Here is an 11,599-nt window from a genome sequence, read left to right on the forward strand (position 1 = left end):
CTCAAAGGGCTGTACAAACTACAGATTATTATGACACCAACCCCTGATCTAGAACCTACATGAGGGCAAGGGAAAACACAAAAATCTCAACATGAGGAAAATGAAGACACCTTGAGAAGGGATGTCTGGTTGACATCATCCTGAAGTCAAGATCACTCATTAACTATTTATCATAAGTGTGTTTAAATCATATATTTAAACACTTCTACTGATGTTGCCGATCGATCGAATCTCGGAAGGCAGAGCATTCCACAGCACTGAGGCCAGAATGGAGAACCCTATTGAACCTTCGGATTTCTTCTTGGCTCTTGGGATCACCAGAAGACCAGCATTATTCGAGTGAAGGCTCATAGGGAGAAATGAAATCTGAAAGATACGAGGGGCGAGTCCAACAGCTTTTGTAGTATTTTAGTAGTATTACTGTATTTATATTTGATGTTTTTCTGCAAAATATTTTTTAGTATTTTTGTAGTATTGCTGTAGTATATTTGTAGTATTTTTATACTATTACAATAGTATTTTGTAGCATTTTCATAGTTTGTTTTGTAGTTTTCTTTAGGATTTTTGCAGTATTCTAGTTGGAGCTTTGTAATATTTTTGTAGAATTTATGTAGTAGGATTTTTGTGTTAAAGTAATACTGCAGTAGTATTTTTGTAATTTTAGAATACTGTTTTTTAGTATTAGTTTAGTATTTTTGTAGTATAAATATTGTGTTTTTGAAGTTGATATTTTTGTAGTTCTCCCTGTAGTATTATTGCAGTGGTATTTTTTTTAGTATTTCTGTAGTAGTATGTTTGCATTATAGTAATAATGCAGTAGTATTTTTTCTAAGGATTAGAATTGTTTATTTTAGTATTACTATTGTATTTTTGTAGTGTGCCAATTGTATTATTATGGCATGTCTGTTATATTTTATAGTTGATGTTTTTGTAGTTTTTCTGCGTAGTATTTTTTGTGTAGTATTATTATTGCAGTGGTATTTTTGTTGCATTGCAATAGTATTTTGTAGTATTTTTGTATTATTACTGGAGTTTTATTGTTGTAGTATTTTTGTAGTGTGTTTTTTAATATTGTATTAATGTCGTATTTTTAACTTAAGGTATTACAATAATATTTTTAGTAACACTTTAGTATATTTGTAGCATTTCTGTAGTTGATTTTTGGAGATTTTCTGTAGTATTTTTGTAGTATTTCTGTAATATTTTATCGCACTACCAGATTTCTTACATTTTGTTCTATTTTTTTTTTCATGATGTTTTTTAAATGCAACACTCGCTCTTACTGTAGTTTTCATTAAAAACAGGAAGGTCACAGAGAAATATTTTGAGGGTGCGTTTCATAGCCAGGAAAATACGGTACTTGAAGTAATTTTGGTCTTACTCTTTTTTGTATTTTCTATTATCACTTATATTACTTTTTCCTGATTTAGGTGGCGTCTTGTAATTAGGGAGGAATGGTGGGCCCAGAACTCAAACCAGTTGAGAAACATTATTTTAAACTATGCGAGTGTGGTCTGACAGTCTAGCCGGAAGACGGATGGCTTCCAGTTTTTTAGGGAGGGGGTTTGCTACCTGATTGTTGGGGAAGAAAAGGGTAGGGGGGTCCTTGGTATGCATAGCATTGTCAATAAAACCCTGGTTGGACGGTTAGTTAGTGAAGAAATAGAAAACAATTGTGGTTTGGTGTCACTGAAGGCATCACATAGTGAGTTGTAAATGCCGACAAAAATGATAGTCATAATAATGAGTTATTTTGTGTCTGGACTTTACTCTTAACTCAAAACACTCGTTCCTTGTTTGTTTTTAAGCCAAAGTACACAAGTCGAAACGTCGGCTTTTCAAAAATACAATGACAGGGGAATGAAATTTGTGTCTATGTTCACGGTGTAAAAGTATGGAGAACCAATTCTGCCATATGTCTATAAACCTCAATAAATAAATGGTAAAAACTGTGAATGGTGTGCATTTATATAGAGCTTTTCAAGTCACTGAAGTCCTCCCAAAGCACTTTACAGTTTGTTTCACACTAAGCCATTCACACACACAACTCAGCTACAACAAAAATACTACAAAATTAATACTGTCATGTACCAGGACAAGATCAGGACCCAAACGCGTGACGTATCTCACACAAGCCTTTTATTTACGGGAAATGGGGAGTTAAGCATGTTAGGCAGCGGTCTGGCGTGGAACGACAGGAAGCCAGAGACCGACGAGATCGATTCCAATTGCTTGAGTTGATATCAGACAGATGGGGTCGATACCGGACTGGACGGGAAAGACAGGATCGATAATTAAACAGGATATAGAAAAAAACAGGACAAACTAGACGGGAACGAAAACTGGACAGAATAATAAACAGGACAAAAATAGACGAGAACAAACTGGAAACCAATATTAAACAGGACAAAAATAAACGGGCACTATACCGGACAGAAAATACCAACAGGAAAACAGGACAGAGTCCAAACCCACGTCTTGCGGGGCAGAGGTTCGTTGACGGGCTGTCAAGGGAAGTGTGACAGCGCTGAGCTTTAAGTAGACAGAAAGCCAATCTGTTAACGAGCCGCAGCTGGCGCCACACAGGCGGGGCCAATTGGGCGCCATGGCAACCGTGACGAATACTACAAAAATACAAAAACAGTATTAGTACAAAACACTACAGCTATACTACAAAAAACTCTACTATTGAAATACTATTATGAAAATACTAATAGTATAGCTTGTAGTATAGCTGTAGTATTTTTGTACTGATACTGTTGTTGTATTTTCGTGGTAGTATTTTTGTTGTAACATTTCTGTAGTTTTTTGTATTATGGTATTACTGCAGTTGTGTTTTTGTAGTATTTTGTTGTACTTCTGCAGTCAAATTTCTGTAGCATTCTTTTCGGATTTTTGGAGTATTATTGTAGTAATTTTCATAGGAATATTTTTGTAGTATTTTCATAGTACATTTTTTTGTAGTACAGCTGTAGTACTTTTGTAGTAGTAATTTGTAGTATTTTTGTTGTAACATTTCTGTAGTAGTATTTTTGTATTATGGTATTACAGTAGTCGTATTTTTGTAGCATTCCTGTCGGATTTTTGTAGTATTACCGTAGTAGATATTTTGAAGTATAGCTGTAGTGTTTTTGTACTGATACTGGTTTTTTTGTTGTTGAAGTAATTCGTAGTATTTTTGTCCTAACATTTTTGTTGTAGTACTTGTGTATTATAGTATGACTGTGGTGGTACTTGGTAGTATTTCTGTTGTATTTTTGTAGTATTACTGTAGTTTTATTTCATTAGTGTTTTCATAGTAATATTTCCATGGATTTTTTTGTATTATAGCTCTAGTGTTTTTGTACTAAAACTGTTGTTATATTTTTGTAGTAGTATTTTTGTGTTATAGTATTACTATAGTTTTATTATGTCAGTATTTTCATAGTAGATTTTTTTGTAGTACAGTATAGCTGTAGTAATTTTGTAGTATTTTTGTTGTAACATTTCTGTAGCAGTATTTTTGTATTATAGTATTGTTATATGTGTAGTTTTATTTTTTTAGTATTTCTGTAGAAGGGTTTCTGTAGTATTTTTGTTGTATCTCCATATTAGTATTTTTGTGCTATTATTGTAGATGTATTTTTGTAGTATTTCTATTCTAGTATTTCTGTTGTACTTTTTTGGGTAGTATAGTATCATTGTAATTTTTCTATTGATTTTTTCGGTAAGTTTTTAAAGGTTTGTAGTAATTTTTTAGTATTTTTGTAGCTTTTTGTAGTCGTGTTTTTTGTTGGAGACACAAAAGGAAAACGGGGACCAAGGTGTCGCCCCATAAACATTTTTTTATCAGTAGTTTATTTGCTATTATATATATATATATATATATATATATATATATATATATATATATATATATATATATATATATTCATATTTCAACCTGGCTTGGTGCAAAAGGTTTGCCTACCCCTGGCATACAATATGCCAAATTACATTGATATCCTATTCTGTTGTTTCTTGAGAAGCTAATTCCTGGATTTCTATTTTATTTTTGCTATTTTCTGTTGCTTTGCACAGGTTTTAGTATGCTTCCTTCTCAAAAATGCTTCTCCTGGCACATCCCACCTCTTGTCCCTTCTGTGTTTTTGTTGCAGGGAAGCAGCCGGCGAAGGGAAGTTCTGCTCTTGGAGATTGAAGCCGGTAGCTAAATGACGCATCCTGTCTTCCCCCGAGTCCCTTAACAATCTGATCTCCCTCTACAACCCATGTCCATATTGACGTCCTTATTTCGTTAATATACATAACTGTCAGTGTAGGTAGAATTATTCTGACTGTATGATCACTCCGGAAAAGGGGCACCATTTCCTGTGGTGTGTCTTAGGCAAGTACAGCCCGGTGGCGCCCATCCCTTTCCAGGTTGTGGGTTGGCTGTGGTTGGGTGTATCCCTCAACCACTAGGGTAGAAGGGGCAATATCCTGTGGTGTGTCTTGGGCAAGTACAGCCTGGTGGCGCCCATTCCTCTCCAGGCTGTGGGTGGGCTGTGGTTGGATGTATACCTTAACCACTAGGGTCATAGGGGCACCATTTCCTGTGGTGTGTCTTGAGAAAGTAGAGCCTGGTGGTGCCCATCCCTCTCCAGGCCAACAAATTTACCCACCCAGTCTCTAACTGGGGACCTTTCGCTTGTTAAGTGAATGTGCTAACCACTGCACTTGTAATATAATTGTTATTATTATTCATGTATTATTTGAATTGATTGAAACAAAATTAAAAAATAGTATAAAATGACTTAAATAAGTTCTTGTGTTTTTTTGGAGGGTTTGGGTTGTCATTTGGACTATTTGAAACATTTATCTTCTTACTTTCACCATTTTCATAGTAGATTAAAATAAAACAGCAAGCACCAACACTCAACCACATACAAACATTTCTATTGCTACTGTCTCAGAACAAAAAACGAGCCATACCAAATAACGGCAATGTCACTTAAATATAAATCCAGTATAATATGTTAACAGGAAACCAACTAAAGTTTTTTATTGAAAATAAACTCAGTACTGCAAATAAAGAATCAATTATTTCTCAATGGCTCCGTTGCCATTGTGACAGATTTTCAGGTTTTTGTTCAGAAACAGTGCATGTTTACATTTTGGTTGGTTGCGTGTTCTCTTTTTTCATTTATTTATGTAATTTATTCAATTTGTGGTGTTGCCACAATAGCAGACCACTTTACTACACAAATGACACCGGGAATTGTCCTTTTCTATTGCCGAAAAAAAATCCACTGCGCCCAGCGCTTCCCTATTGCCTGTCATTTATAGCCTCTGGTGGGTGTTGGCGCATATATTTGAACCTATCTTCTGCCTGGCAGGCAAGATGCAGCAGCTGGCCAGGTAGGGAGAAGTACTAAAAGTGTTCCTGTCATACACGACTCAGGCATAAACTTAGAGTGGCATGGAGAGAGAATGACTGCGCTAGCTACACAGGGAAGCGGCCCCTTGAGGAAATGGTGGAAAAGCCAAGTATCAATCCCAAAACAATAGAAAACATCCATTTCAAGTACTTGCTTAGTATAGATAATATCGATGTTTGGATTGATCTGTAGACTCCAACCAATCGGGTCTTAAGTTATCTGCCTCCATTGAAAGTTGCAAGTGCCTACACAGGAGGCGCCGAGGTGTGCACAGGGGTCGAGTGGGTCCAGTCTGCAGGATCCAGATAAATCCAGCGGGGAGTGGGCAGGAAGCGCTATCACATCACTTCCTGTCTTTGTTTCTGTCGCTATTTTCAAGGCTCGGAATGTCGCTCCTGCGCTGCGGGGGGTGCAGGAATTCAAAACAAGTTCATTAAATTGCGACTGAGATGCGAGGAAGGGTTTCTCCACTTTTGGGGCGCCTCGGCCGGTGCGTCCACCTCCCCCTGCCGCGCCCTGCTCACATCCTGTGGTCCGCAACGATCCAGACTGCAAGCTTCGGGAGTATCATTTAGCAGATTTCTCCACTTAAACTTCAAATTGTAACATTCTCGATTCGATTCGGTCTATTCACAGCATATTTCTGGGGCTCAAATGAAAGTTTTAAAGAGACATTGTGTATTACTTAGCCCCTCTCTAAAAGTGTGTGTTCAAAAACGTAATGTATCAAAAATATCAGTATTTTTTCCTATAATACGCAACTATCATCTAAATTTGCATTTGTTTAAATACTCTTAGAGCAAGAAATATATTAAAAAAAATTAAATAGCATAAGTCTTACCTACAAGGACCTGACATAAACATCCGCCATCTTGCTCCAAAGAACACGACCAAACATGTTGTGAAAGGCTAGGCAAAATTCCGAGAAAATTAGTGCAATTTGTTCAGTTTGTATTCTTCCTTGGGCTTTTTAGCACTTGTTATTGGTTGCACTACACAATACAGTAACACTTAGTGGTGAAATGTTACACAGTGCCCTTTGGCGATTTAACTCAGGAGTTAAAGCTTTAAAGCACATTAAAGATGGGTTCCATTGTTTAAGGTGTCCTTAAAATAATTGAAAGTAGAATATTTTCTCTAATTAGTAATTATGTACAATGCCTGAGTTCAAAGCGTCCTTATGCTTTCTTTCCACTGCGCTGGAGTGTTGTCGTGCTTGTCCCCGCGTTTTTTTTCTTTCTATTTGTTAGTGTAGCATTAAAATGGTGAAAGTAAGAAGAGGCCTTCTTCAAGTAAAGTCCAATGCCAACCCGAACCCCAACATAGATGAAAAAGGACGAATTCCTTCGAGCGCGTCTGAGAAATGCACATATTTGCAAGTGCATCATTAAGGAGCCCGACTGAAGCTAATATGATAACACATTACAGGGGTGGCGGGCATGGGTAAAAAAGTTCTGAATTCCGTATGGTTCCTTTAAACTCTTGAGGCTTTGACTAAAAGATTCAAACGTAGACGCCACCTTAACTCTTAAGGAGGAAGTTTTAATATTTAACTCACTGTTAAAGTTTTAAAGCTGCCATAAATATCTCTGATAACACAAGCACTTCTAGCTGTATTTTCTGACCACTTTTCCTAAAAGGTACCCTACCTCTCTCTTTCTCTCTCTCTCTTTCTCTGCTTCTTTTCCCTCTTTCTATTTCCCTCTTTCTCTGCTTCATTTTCCTCTTTCTCTGCTACCCCCTGTCTCTCTCCCTCTTTCTCTGCCCCCCCTCTTTCTCTGGTTCTTTTCTCTCTTTCTATCTCCCTCTTTCTCTGCTTCCCCCTCTCTTTCTCCCTCTTTCACTGCTTCTCCCCTCCCACTCTCTCCCTCTTTCTCTGCTTCTCCCCCTTTCTCCCTCTTTCACTGCTTCCCTCCTCCCTCTCCCTCCCTCTTTCTCTGCTTCTTTTCCCTCTTTCTCTGCTTCCCCCTCTCTCTCTCCCTCTTTCTCTGCTTCCCCCCTCACTCTCTCTCCCTCTTTCTCTGCTTCCCCCTCACTCTCTCTCCCTTTTTCTGCTTCTTTTCCCACTTTCTATCTTCCTCTTTCTCTGCTTCTTTTCCCTCTTTCTCTGCTTCCCCCCCTCTCTCTCCCTCTTTCTCTGCTTCCCCCTCACTCTCTCTCCCTCTTTCTCTGCTTCATTTCCCTCTTTCTATCTTCCTCTTTCTCTGCTTCTGTTCCCTCTTTCTATGCTTCCCCCTCCCTCCCTCTTTCTCTGCTTCCCCCTCCCTCTCTCTCCGTCTTTCTCTGCTTGTTTTCCCCTCTCTCTATCTTCCTCTTCCTCTGCTTCTTTTCTCTCTTTCCATCCCCATTTTTCTCTGCTACTTTTCCCTCTTCCTCTGCTTCTCCCCCCCATCTCTCTCCCTCTCTAGGACCCGTACATCAAATGGCCCTTTGGGGATTCCTGTTATAGAACAGTTAAATACTACACATGACATTGCTCTGTATTCTTCAGATGTCCGCTTAAATAAAAATATTTGACGTCTACATCCATCAATGGCAATCAGTTAATTACGATCTTAGAGACTTTGTAATGTCAGGAATCTCTGGCAAATACCAGCATTAGTGGGATATTACAGTGTTGCTCGGATTTAGACGGAATATTTTTGAGCATTTTTTAAAAAAAGTCAACGTAATACTTTCAGACATCTCCATCGAGTCGTTTCCTGTATTTGATGACACGCTAACAGAGGTAGTGAAATAAATTAGCGCTCGGCCGCCGTTCGGCCATCCGCAAAAACTGTCAAACTGTCATCAAGTGTGGGCCTTGCTGCAGCAGTTCAAGATCGAACCCCTCAGGACACAGCCCAAGGGAGAGAAGGGGGAAAAGGCTTCGTGATTTCTGCACAAATAATAGGAAACGATTTTTTCAGGATTTTCTAGCGTGTCCTTGCTCTTGTACCACCAGTCTGTATTCTTTGCATGAATGCCAGCCTTTGACATTAAAAGCGGTGAAACACATAGCATCTTGGTGAGACTACAATGCTCTTTATTTTTATTTGAGCAGTAAGTAAGCAGTCTTTATTGCTACTGCACTACGTAATATTACAAGCCTTAGTGATTATAAAGTAAGAATAATACTACCTACAAGATTAGAAAGTATTACAAGCAAGCACTGTCCGAACCAGAACAGGAGGAGGACCCAGATGCGTAAAGTTTTCACACAAGCTTTATTTTAAGGGAAAGGGGCAGTCATGCACGGGAACACACCAGTGATTTGGCGATCGCTGGGCGGAAGAAGTAAGACAGAAATCCGGCGTGGAAAAACAGGAAGCCAGAGGCTGACAAGATTAATACCAGGTATACGAGCAGATACCGGACGGACAGAGTCGATACCGGACAGGACGGGACAGACAGGATTGATACCAGATACACGAGCGGATACCGGACAGACAGGATCGATACCAAATACTGGACTCTGGAATCAGATACCACACAGGACGAGAAAGACGGGATCGATACCGGATACGGGAGACTGGCGCAGGATATCGGACAGGATGAGACAGGCGGAACGATACCGCATCCCGGAGACTGTAGCAGAGATATCAGACAGGACGAGACAGACTGGATCGATACCGGAGACTGGAGTCAGATATCAAACAGGAAGAGATAGACGGGATCGCTACTCGATACTGGAGTCGGATATCAGACAGGACGAGACGGGATTCACAAGCAGGATACCGGACAGTTAAAACACACATCTTGTGGGTGCAGAGGTTCGTTGACAGACTGACAAGGGGAGAGGGAGAGCACTGAGCTTAAATAGGAGGGAAGCCAATCAGGCAACGAGCAGCAGCTGGCACCAAACGGGCGGGGCCAAGTGAGGGCAATGGCCAAACGTGACAAGCACTATGCAATTTTACTTGAGGTAATTATTTATTTCCTGGATATGATTAATTTATTTATAAATTACCAAGAATAACGTGGAGGAATTAAAGACATGCATCTGTGCCTTTTGGCCTGGAGAGGAATGGGCACCACCAGGCTGTACTTGCCCAATACACACCACAGGAAATGGTTCTCTAGTGCTTAAGGGATCCAACCAACGTGCCTTTAATAGGTCACGAAAGCAAAATACGTAATGTCTACACACCTTTTTCAGAATATTAATGCATTTAAAGGTGGGGTGCTTCATTTGAGGTGTCCTCCTCATGCTGAGGTCCCTGAGCTTCTCCCCGCCCCGTTCCGATATTCGGATTACATAACTGATTCCATTTTTCAACAGGTAAATAAAAACTGCGAGGGATTATATTTTTAAAGTAACCCTCTCAACCCTGCCTATATCTGACAACACCGTGCTTTCCTTTTCATTACTACAACAGGGGCATTGTTGTATTTTTGCCCATGGAAATCTCATCACTTTTAAAATGTCCCTATAAGTAACAACAATCTACTGTGTTATTTCCACGCCTGGCCATTGGGGGAAGGCAAAATCTACCAGAAACCTTTATTCAAGTACATTCCAAACATTTTGCGTCTCGCCTTCCGCAAAAGCTGTCAAGCTGTCAGCATACGTTGGCAGCGTTCCAGCTCAGTTGAAGAAACATTGAACCCCCGCGTAATTCCACCGTCCCGGGCTAATATTTATGGATTTGAGCCGGGGGAGAGTATGAAGTCATCCTAGGACTCTCGCAAGAACATTTGGAAAAATCAGAGAGGGTATGCGGGGGTTATAAACACGGAGGGAGGCCGTTAAAGGAACATTAGAAATGGGCTAGCTAAACATGCGCGATATTAGTCAAGGGTCGTGCGCGCACACGTTTTGAATTAGCCCGGCTTTGTCCTGGGAAACGTTGCGGACGCCGGGGGTGTAGTTGGGGGCATTATCATCATCATATATACAATGGTACCTCTATTTACGAATGTCTCTACATAAGAAAGTTTCAGGTTATAAAATACCTGAATGGGAATATATTGCCTCTAGATACAAAGACGTTTCAGGATACAAAATCAAAATTACAGTCCAGACGCGCTGTCGTTAGCCGCTGCCAGAGTTTCCCGAATATAAACAAACTGGCTATCGCTTATCTCTGCCTTGCAACCCAGTGCGCATGCGTGTTCCTAGCATGCTCTTTGTGTCACTGTCATAGTTCAGAGAAGACGAGGAGGAGCGTTTCCGGCAAGCTAGCAGGGAGGAGGGCACAGCTATTATTCAATGAGCCCAAATAAGACATTTTAGCAAAATTCCATGAAGTTTTGGAATTTGTGGAGAGGACTCACCCGGAAAAAGGGTTGACAAGTCGGCTATCGCTATGTCTGCCTAGCTAATTTCCGACGGATTGTCAAAAGTCGGCAAAAGCAGATGTCATTGGATCTGTTTTTCAAGAAACGTGAGGTGAAAAAGTAAATTAATATTTGTTTTATTTCCTTTATTCTTTGTTTTTCTTACCATATGTGCCCCTCATGTAATGTTTATTGTGAGATTATTTAATTTTAACATGTATCTGTTTTATGTTCTGATGCTCTTTTATGATTTATTCAAGAAAAATATTATACTATACTTTTGTGGGGCTTGGAATGGATTCCATTCAAAATGCCCTTCTACTTTCAAGTTTTAAGGTCACGAAGCTACTCCCAGAACAAATTAAATTAGTAATTAGAGTTACCACTGAATATATTATACATATATATATATATATATATATATATATATATATATATATATATATATATATCCTTATCAAAGTTAAGGTTTTACATTACCTCTTTTGAATCTTCGCCTCAACTGAAACGATGGCCAAGCGCACCAAAAAGGTGGGAATTGTCGGTAAATATGGCACACTTTATGGGGCATCGCTGAGGAAGATGGTGAAGAAAATTGAAATCTCCCAGCACTCTAAATACACCTGCTCGTTCTGTGGAAAGACCAAGATGAAGAGGAGGGCCGTAGGGATCTGGCACTGCAAATCCTGCCTGAAGACTGTGGCTGGAGGAGCTTGGACATACAACACAACATCAGCTGTCACTGTCAAGTCTGCAATCAGGAGGCTTAGGGAGTTGAAGGACCAGTAAACAAGTTACAACGTTCACTGAAATATTTGGGACTATGTTTTGATTAATGAACCAAAGTGGACCTGGCCTCAACATCCAACATTGCAGTTTTACCTTGTATCACTAGATGGCATGCATGGCTTAGTTGGATTAATCCTAGAAACATTTGACCAAAT

At 39.5% G+C, this 11,599-nt stretch overlaps 1 pseudogene; it reads left to right on the forward strand.

Moving 5' to 3' along the window:
* Nucleotides 1-11,141: 11,141 nt before the first annotated feature.
* LOC148350325 (large ribosomal subunit protein eL43 pseudogene) lies at nucleotides 11,142-11,519 on the forward strand (annotated as a pseudogene).
* The last annotated feature ends 80 nt before the right edge of the window (nucleotides 11,520-11,599 follow it).

This window comes from Urocampus carinirostris, chromosome 16 (assembly GCF_059441175.1).
Source record: "Urocampus carinirostris isolate Australia breed hairy pipefish chromosome 16, RoL_Ucar_1.0, whole genome shotgun sequence".
Taxonomy (NCBI): Eukaryota; Metazoa; Chordata; class Actinopteri; order Syngnathiformes; family Syngnathidae; genus Urocampus; species Urocampus carinirostris.